We start from the raw sequence: 9,867 nt of genomic DNA, 5'->3' as shown, positions 1-9,867 counted from the left end.
AGTCAACCTTCTCTGACCAGTGGGAAGAGACAGGCTCAAACCCAGCTCTCTCTAAGATTTGCATCCTTAATTTAGTATTAAGCACTAAATTCTTTCCCTGAGAGCTCGTGTGTCCACACTTGATGGTTCACACACCCATGGATATGCCTTATACACATTTACATAGTTTTAACATTTGCTGAGGTAGTCATGCGTTACTTAATGGGGGTGGAGGGTGTGTCGAGGTTGTAGGGGGACACATTCTGGGAAATGCATCATTAGGCAATTTCTTTGCTGTTGGAACATCATAGTATGTACTTTCACAAACCTCCATGGTATTGCCTCCTACACATTTAGGCTATATGGTGTAGCCTATAACTTCTACGCTACAAACCTGTATAGCATGTTATACTGAATACAGTAGGCAATTATAACATTGTGGTATTTGTGTATGTAAACATATCTAAACATAGAAAATATACAGTAAAAATATGGTTAAAAGATTTAAAAAAAATACAACTATGTAGGGTACATACCATAAATGAAGCTTGCAGGACTGGAAGTTGCTCTGGGTGAGTCAGTGAGTGAGTGGTGAGTGAACGTGAATGCCTAGGGCATAATAAATTAACCTTAACTTATTGTAACTTTTTTCTTTATGAATTTTTTTTTAACTTTGGGCTCTGGTGGTAAGAACACATTAATAGTTTAAAGCACAAACATATTGTACAGCTGTACAAAAATATTTTCTTTCTTTATATTCTTATTCTATAAGCTTTTTTTCTATTTTTAAGTTTTCCTTATTTTAAGGTTTTTTTTGTATTTTTTTCTTTTCAGGGGATACATGTGTCAGTTTGTTACATGGATATATTGTGTGATGCTGAGGCTTGGAGTACCAAATTGATCCTGTCACCCAGGAAGTGAGCATGGTACCCAATAGGTCATTTTTCAGCCCTTACTCCCTCCCACCCTCTCCCTTCCAGCAGTCCTCGGGGTCAATTGTTCCCATCTTTATGTTTATACATACACAGTGTTTTTCTTCCACTAACAAGTTAGAACATGTGGTATTTGCATTACAGGAATTTTCCTTAGTTCACCTAAAGATGGGGTCCTTGTCCAAAACAGCCATGAAAATTTAGGCTGGCAGATGGTTGGAGAGGGTGAGTAAAGCAGGGTTTTCTTGGGTGAAAAGGAAGAAAAGTGAGAAACAGGAACTGTCTGCAAGTCCAGGGTTGCCCACTAGAGTGTTTCCTGCCCACGGTTTAAATCCCAGGTTCCACATAGGAAGAGGAGGGGCCAGGTTCCTCCCCTCTGCAAAGGGCTTGAACTTCTGTGCCTCCACCCCAGTGCGCATTCCCAGTGAGCAAGTCAGTTTGAGTATTTCTGGGGATCCCCTCCCACCTGGTTGTCTCATTTCGTTTTCTCTTTCTGTGTTAATTTGCTTGGAGTAGTGGCCTCCAGCTACATTCATGCTGCTGAAAAGGAAATAATTTTGGTTTTTTGATGGCTGCATAGTATTCCATGGTGTATATGTACTACATTTTATCTGTCCACTGTTGGGAAGCATCTCGATTGATTCCATGTCTTTGCTGTTGTGTATAGTGCTGTGATGAACATACGAGTATATGTGTCTTTTTGGTAGAATGATTCATTTTTCTCTGGGATATTTTATTAGTCCATTCTCACACTGCTAATACATACATACCCTGGACTGGGTAATTTTTAAAGGAAAGAGGTTAAACTGACTCACAGTTCAGCATGGTTGGGGAGGGCTAAGGAGACTTACAATGAGGGCAGAAGGGGAAGCAAACACGTCCTTCATGGGGCAGCAGGAAGAAGTGCCAAACAAAAGGGGGAAAAGCCCCTTATAAAACCATCAGCTCTCATGAGAACTCACTTACTATTCTGAGAAAAGCATGAGCATAACCACCCCCATGATTAAATTACCGCCCACTGGGTCCCTGCCATGAGCATGAGGATTATGGGAACTATAATTCAAGATGAGATTTGGGTGGGGACACAGCTAAACCATATCAGTTACATATCCAGGAATGGGATTGCGTGGTTGAACGATAGTTCCAAATTATTTGAGAAACCTCCAAACTGCTTTCTACTGTTGCTGAACTAATTTACATTCCTATCAACAATGTATAAGCATTTCATTTTCTCTACAACCTCACTAAGATCTGGTATTGTTTGACATTCTAATAATAACCATTCTGACTGGTGGTGAGATGGTTATCTCCTTGCAGTTTTGATTAGCATTTCTCTAACGATTAGTGATGTTGAGCATTTTTTCATGTTTGTTGGCTACTGGTATGTCTTCCAAGTGTCTGTTTATGCCCCTTGCTCACTTTTTAATATGGTTGTTTTTTGCTTGTTGTCTAAGTTCTTCATAGATTCTGGATATTAGACCTCTGTCAGATGCAAAGTTGGCAAATATTTTCTTCCATTCTATAGGTTATCTCTTTATACTGCTGGTAGGTTTTTTGTTTTTTGTTGTTTGTTTGTTTTGGGCTGTGCAGAAGCTCTTTAGTTTAATTGGGTAACACTTGTTAATTTTTGTTTTTGTTGCAATTGCTTTTGAGGACTTAGTCATAAATTCTTTCCCAAGGGCAATGTCCAGAATGATATTTCCTAGGCTTTCTTCCGGGCTTTTTATAGTTTTAGGTATTACATTTTAAGTCTTTAATCCATCTTAATTTTTGTATATGGTGAATGGTAGGGATCCATTTTGTTCTTCTGCATTTGGCTAGCCAATTATCCTAGCACTGTTTTTTGAATACTGAGTCCTTTCCCCATTGTTTGTTTTCATTAACTTTGTCAAAGATCAGATGTTTGTAGATATAAGGCTTTATTTCTGGGTTCTCTATTCTGTTCTATTGTTCTATGTATCTATTTTTATAGTAGCACTATGCTAGCACTATAGCCTTGTACCATAGTTTAAAGTCAGGTAATGTGATGCCTCCAGCTTTGTTTCTTTTGCTTAGTACTGCTTTGGATATTCCAGCACTTGTAAAATTCTATATGAATTTTAAAATAGTTTTTTGGTCTATTTCTGTGAAAAATTACATTGGTAGTTTGATAGGGATATTGTTGAATCTGTACATGATTTTGCAAAATATGGCCATTTTAAGAATACTGATTCTTCCAATCTATGAGTATGGAATGTTTTCCCATCATTTTTTTCCTATGATTTCTTTCAGCAGTACTTTTAAAACTTTTTTGTAAAAAACTAGGACACAAAGTAGGCCTGCACCGAGTCAAGATCATCAATGTCGCTGTCTTCTACCTGCACGTTTTGTCCCACAGGAAGGCATTCTGGGGCAGTAACATGCATGGAGTTATCTTCTTTTCGAATAACAATGCCTTCTCCTGGAATATCTCCATAAAGGTCTAGTCTGAAACTGCTTTACAGTTAACTTTTTTTTATGTAAGCAGAAGAAGGACACTAAAATAATGGTAAATATATATAATATAGTAAATATATAAACCAGTATCATAGTGACTTATTATTGTTATCAAGCATTATGTATACTTTTATAGCACAAATAATTATATAGGCAGCAACAGTAAGTTGGTTTATACTAGCATACCACAAACATGAGTTATGCATTGCGCTGGTGCTTTACAATGGCTATAAAGTCATTAGGCCGATAGCAATTTTTCAGCTCCACGATAATCTTACAGGCCCACCATCTTATATGCGGACATAGTTGACCAAAACATCATTATGTGGTACATGACTTTATTCCAAAAAGACTCATAGTGGAGGTAGGTCAGTTTCTTTGGTATTTGTGGGGGAAAGATAAACAAGTTAAAACAACAACAATAAAAAAAATTTGTGGAGAAGGACCCTGCTTCTCCACAAATGTCTTTTGCTTTATTACATGAAATCATTAATTTTTGTATTCTGACTTCACTGGAAACAGATTAGGATTCCTAATGTTTTTAAAAAGTAAAAGTAAAAATAACAAAATAATCTCAAGTCTTTATAAATTTTTTACTCTGAATCAGAAAGACACTGAAAGCCAGTGTGCCTCAGCACACTGTCAATTAACAATCGAAAAGATAAAAAGATCTGAAAAAGTAAGAGTATAATGATTAGGTACTGAGCAATTAGTTGTGTCTAAAAAAATTATGGACAGCAAAATAAAATATTATTCAAAACAAACCACCCAGGAATCCTGGCTAAAATAATTGCATGAATTTGTTATGGATAGTTTTATTACTGATATGAGTATCCATATAGGGCAGTGATCAGTAATAACAATCTGTTTGTGATAAATAATAGGGGTTAGAGATTGATATTCTATAAATATTTGAACCTTGAAATTTAAGTTCTCCCTGTGATTCTGTTAATACGTTAAACATACCATATTACAACTAGAAGTTTACACAATGAATCCAAAATGCTTTTTTGTCAGAGTACCTATAATTCATTTTCATCTTAAACTAATTACTTTGCATTAAATGTGACTGTGGAAATATACTTGGCATATTTTTCTTATCTCTAGACAAGTCATGAATTAATTTGCAAGGGAAAAAAATCAATTCTATTCTCGTTATTTTAGCTATCAAATGTCAACAATATATTATCTAAAATATCAAGATGCCAATGAAAAAATTAATGCAAAAGTGATTTCGGGCAGATTTTGATGGGTATTGCTTAATTTCACATGTTTTATCTTATTTATGTTTTCTAAAATAACTATAAATATATCCATTATATTTTATATTTATCCAATAAAACTATATCTAAGTTACTTATTACAATGTGCCAAGAAAAGCCAACTTCTATGTAGCACACACCCATACAAACTACACTATTTTCTCAAGTGTGGTAGCCTTCTCTAATGGCTTAGTTCATTCAGGCTGCTATAACAAAATATCATAGACTGAGTGACTTATGAAAAAAACAGCAATTTATTTCTCACAGTTCTGGAGGATGGGAAGTCCAAGATCAAGGATTCTGCAGACAAAGTGTCTGATGAAGACCTGCTTCCAGGTTCACAGACAACTCTCTTCTTCCTGTGTCCTCACATGGTGGAGGGATAAAGCAGTTCTCTGGGCCACTTTCATAAGGGCAATAATTACACTCATGAGGACTGAACCTTTGTGATCTGATCACCTCACTAAAGCCCCATGTCCTAATGTCAGCACATTTGGATTTAGGATTTCGACATACAAATTTTGGGGAAATACATTGAGTATATAGCACTTAATTAGAGAGAAATTGCAATACTGGGAGGTTAGCTGTCAAAAATCTTTGGAAGAAATTATTTTCAATGTTTACCATCATTAAGTCTGATAAAAAAAACAAATAAACAATCAAAAACCATGGCATGTATTCATGTTTATCAACATATGTAGGGTTTAAAGAAATAATCCTGGAGACAAAAAATGGAAAGAATAAAAATTTGATTTGCTATTTAAATTCTGCTATAGAAACAAATAACATTTTTAGAGACATAACTGTAGACACATAAGTTCATTTTAGAGACACGTAAGTTAGTTTTAGAGACACAAAGTTAGTTTTAGAGACTAAAGTTAGTTTTAGAGACACACGAGTTACACAAATGTAACTTTTTTATTAACTGTCTTTCAGTATTTGGAATATAAAAACTAAACATAGAGTGTGGGCCATTGTACTCTTAAATTATATTCTATTTTTATCTCTAGGACCAATAAGCACATGGGCAGTTTTTATGAGGAATAAAAATCTGAAATCTCAAAACTAAAGGCCCAGGAAAAGATTTCTCCAAGTCTTGGAAAGGTGGTGCTTTTCCAAAGCCATTCTAGCCTAGAAGAAGGAGGGAAGAAAATTGGTTTGGAGATTGTAGTACCTGCTTCTAAATCTCAGCAGCACTTCCTGACTTGCAAGTCTAAGCCTTGCAAGCATTTTAGAATAGAAGGCATTTATTTTTCAACAAGTCAGCAGTTCCTAACAAACATCCACCCATGCACGCAGCCTTTAGGTTCATCTAAAGTATTCATGAGTTTCCTAACTTGCTGATAGCAAAGCTTCTCTGGTCCCAGGTTTCCAGTATGCAAACATTCAACTGCTCCTTCTTGAGAGTGAAAGTCTTTTTAATTGCCTCCAATACTTCATCAATAGACAATTTTTTTCAAAAGCCAGGAAAAAAAAAAAAAGAAGAAAGAAAACAACTTCACACAGTCTTTGTGAGAGGTATAACAAAGCCTGATTTATTCTTTTTTTTCTAAACAAGATACAGAGCTGGTTACAAATTTCATTTCTGGGTATAAAATTTTAGAAATAATCATTTGAAAATAATAAAATTATATACTTTAAAGTGACACAGTGCAAGTTTTACACAGACTGGGCAACAGATCTCATTTCGGGGAATCACAATAATTAATATTTTCTTAAATATACCGTCTGAATAAAGGAAATTATATGTTATTCTAGTATTCTAGATGCAGTATTGGTATTATTTGGTCACGCAGTCAACTAGTTATAGCCATATGACCAATTACTACAAACCCAGTGATTTTTGACAGGTTTTTAAATATATAAGACGCCAAAAAAAAAAAAAAAAAAAGGTTAGACGATAGACTGTACCAAATTATCACATTATTGTGTATCAGTCCAGGAGTGGAGGAAACAGAAAAAAAAATAATTTCCTAGATATCTCTTGCATTTTCTTTGCTGCGAGGTTTCTCAAGTTTCACATTATAGACCATTTCGGTCTCATCATTATTTACTGTGTTGAACTATCCTATGTTTCACTGGTTGTTTCACATAAACCCGTGGCCTCAATTCATCAGACACCAGTATCACTCTTCCCAAGACTATGATAACGAAAAACGTCTCAAATATTTCCAGAGGGTGCCAGATGTTACCAGATAAGAGTAGAGGAGTCAAAATCATCCCAAATTGAGAAACACTGTTCTAGTGAGTAGAAACCTAAGGGCCAAAGTAGATCAAAGTAGGAAAAAACCATAGTTCTGTTTACTTAAATTTCAGAGCATATTGATTCTGCAATCTACTGAATAACAAACTAGTACTTGAAATTATTTTTAGAATCAAGGTATATAATGTACATAATGAAATTAAAACCAATTACAGATCTTTGTGCCAACTCTCAATTAAGCAGAAATCATATGTGGAGATGAACTACAAAAATTATCTCTTAATTTTATTTTTGTAATTTTAGATCAATTACTGCCCAGTCATTAGAATTGGATCTCCTTATATTTCCTAGTTCACTTTCTTACTCAGATGCTTATGAATGTTACAGTGCCAAGAAAAGACTAAATAGGAAAAGCTAGGGCAAATCTTAGAGTGAGTCCTTAGTCAACAAATAGCAGGAAGCTGCATGTGCTTGGGTAAATTTCCATGAATTACATACATGCATCCTTGAGTAAATGCAGATCAAAAATCCATTTAACTGGTTGCTTAATTAATACAGGTTGAATTTATATATTGATAATTAAGAAGATAAATTTTCTCTAACTACTCATTTTTAGAAGATAATAAAACTTCTCTAACAATATCTAAATACAGTATTCTTAAAATGTATTCCATGATCCCAAAGACAACTATAGTAGGGCATAAAGAAATCTGAATTTACATGAGTCAGTATGTTACATAAATGGTTTGTGGGTTTATGCAGAAGTCACTTATATGTGCTGAGGATACAGAATGGAAAAAGTTCTTTTTGGTAGATTCTCTAAGAAATATGTCATCCCCAAATTCATCAATCCCTACCACCGTTCTAATTATGTTTCTAATATAAGATCAAAACAAATATGGTAATGTAGCAGAGCAGTGCAGAAACATATCAATCTGTCATTTTGGTTTTATGTGATTAAAAACATCAAAATTACAAAAAGAAAAATATAAAGTTAATAATTTGGAAGTTTTCAACTAGTTTCAAATATCTGATCATTAGATTAAATAGATTCTGTCTACTGTATTTGAGTATTTTTTTTGAGACGGAGTCTCGCTCTGTTGCCCAGGCTGGAGTGCAGTGGCCGGATCTCAGCTCACTGCAAGCTCCGCCTCCCAGGCTTACACCATTCTCCTGCCTCAGCCTCCCGAGAGTAGCTGGGACTACAGGCGCCCGCCACCTCGCCCGGCTAGCTTTTTGTATTTTTTAGTAGAGACGGGGTTTCACCTTGTTAGCCAGGATGGTCTTGATCTCCTGACCTCGTGATCCGCCCGTCTCGGCCTCCCAAAGTGCTGGGATTACAGGCTTGAGCCACTGCGCCCAGCGTATTTGAGTATTTTAAATCTAACTTCATATATAATCTGTTTCTAGAAAGTAATAAATATATTAAAATATGGTATACTCTTTTTAGCATTTGTGCACAATATGGATTTAACTTAATCTAGTTTTATTTGGACTCAAGATATTTAACAGTTTTTTTTCCTAAATCCTATTCTTTTTACTAATATAAAACAAAACAAAAAAAATTACTTGCAAACAATCTCCTTCTAACTTTTTAAATGACATATTCTTCTTCAGAGGTTTAGAAATTCAATTGTCCTTGACTGCTACAGCTAGTAGCTTAGAATATTTACTTGAAATATGCAATTGCTTGTATGTTGCTCATTTTTCACTCCTTCCTTTTAGCACAATGACAATTTCTTATACTCATCATTTAAATCTAACGTGTTTATCTCTTTGTTCACATTCTTCTTTTGTACCTATATGTTATGTGATAAAATTGTCAAAAGTACATGCCATCATATTCATCTCTAACCAATTTTTATAACCTTATCTCCTGCCATTTACTATCACACTGTCCTTGAATAGCTGTAAGTTTTAATTTTCTGAGTCTTTCAACATATTGTTTCTTCTGAAAAACATCCACTTCTCAAGGATAACATTAAGTGCCATCTTCTGTACTGTGCGGAGAGAGAGTTGGTCCTTCCTGATATCCCTACAGCCTCATCATGATGCTTCCATTACATATATCAATGAATGGATTTTCTCATTAACTTCTTTAGAGACCTTATCCAAACCATTTTTTTTGTGCTTAGTATGTAAAACACGATCTGGCATATACGTTGTGATCACTAAATCTTAATCACAGAATGAATAAATGACCATGGAAGTGGCTAATAAAATCACATACAGCCTTGATAATTTCTGGATCTTTAACTTACTTCCAAAAGTAATATGAAATCATTACAAATTATTAATAGTATGAGTTAAAACATTTGCCTATGTAATTTGGAAGGCAATTGCCAGGAAATTGAAGTCTGACTGAGTGAGAGAGGAAAGACAGAAAAGTTAAATTGGAGGGTTTGGCAAAAATCTAGACAAAATGTAATAAAAGACTGAATTAGGTCAGTGTTAGTAGCTGTGAGAACAAGAGAATAGAGAAACAGTGTGTTTTTGTCTTACAATAATCCAGAAAGTTCAGTGTACACTTAGTACATATTAGTATATATAAATAGTATATACATATATTATATACTATTATATGTCAGCATATTACATAAATTGTCTTAATAAAGGAAATAATATGTTATTCTGGCGTTCTAGATGCAGTATTGGTATTATTTGGTCATGCAGCCAATTAGTTAAAGCCATATGACCAATTACCTACAAACTCAGTGATTTTCGACAGGTTTTTAAATATATAATATGTCAAAAAAAAAAAAAGGGTTAGATGATAGACTGTCCCAAATTATCACATTATTGTGTATCAGTCCAGGAGTGGAGGAAACAGGAAAAAAAATCATTTCCTAGATATCTGTTGCATTTTCTCTGCTGCGAGGTTTCTTGCATGTAGTATATACTATATGTATGTAGTATACACTATATAATATACTATGATATTATATTAGTATATTATACAATTAATATAGTATATATTAACAGTATATATTATATATTAATAGCCATTTAATATATA

General features: G+C 34.3%; 1 long non-coding RNA gene across 1 annotated transcript in view; it reads right to left on the bottom strand.

The window, feature by feature from the left end:
• Window positions 1-512: 512 nt before the first annotated feature.
• LOC135968034 (uncharacterized) overlaps window positions 513-9,867 on the bottom strand; it is a 71,272-nt gene continuing 61,917 nt past the window's right edge. The window contains exon 3 of the long non-coding RNA XR_010582459.2: window positions 513-588. This is a non-coding gene — a long non-coding RNA (uncharacterized lncRNA). The remainder of the gene's footprint in view (window positions 589-9,867) is intronic.

The sequence above is a fragment of the Macaca fascicularis genome, chromosome 17 (genome assembly GCF_037993035.2).
Source record: "Macaca fascicularis isolate 582-1 chromosome 17, T2T-MFA8v1.1".
Taxonomy (NCBI): domain Eukaryota; kingdom Metazoa; phylum Chordata; class Mammalia; order Primates; family Cercopithecidae; genus Macaca; species Macaca fascicularis.
The sequence above is the reverse complement of the archived record's forward strand: the minus strand, read 5'-3'. Positions and strand labels throughout refer to the sequence as shown.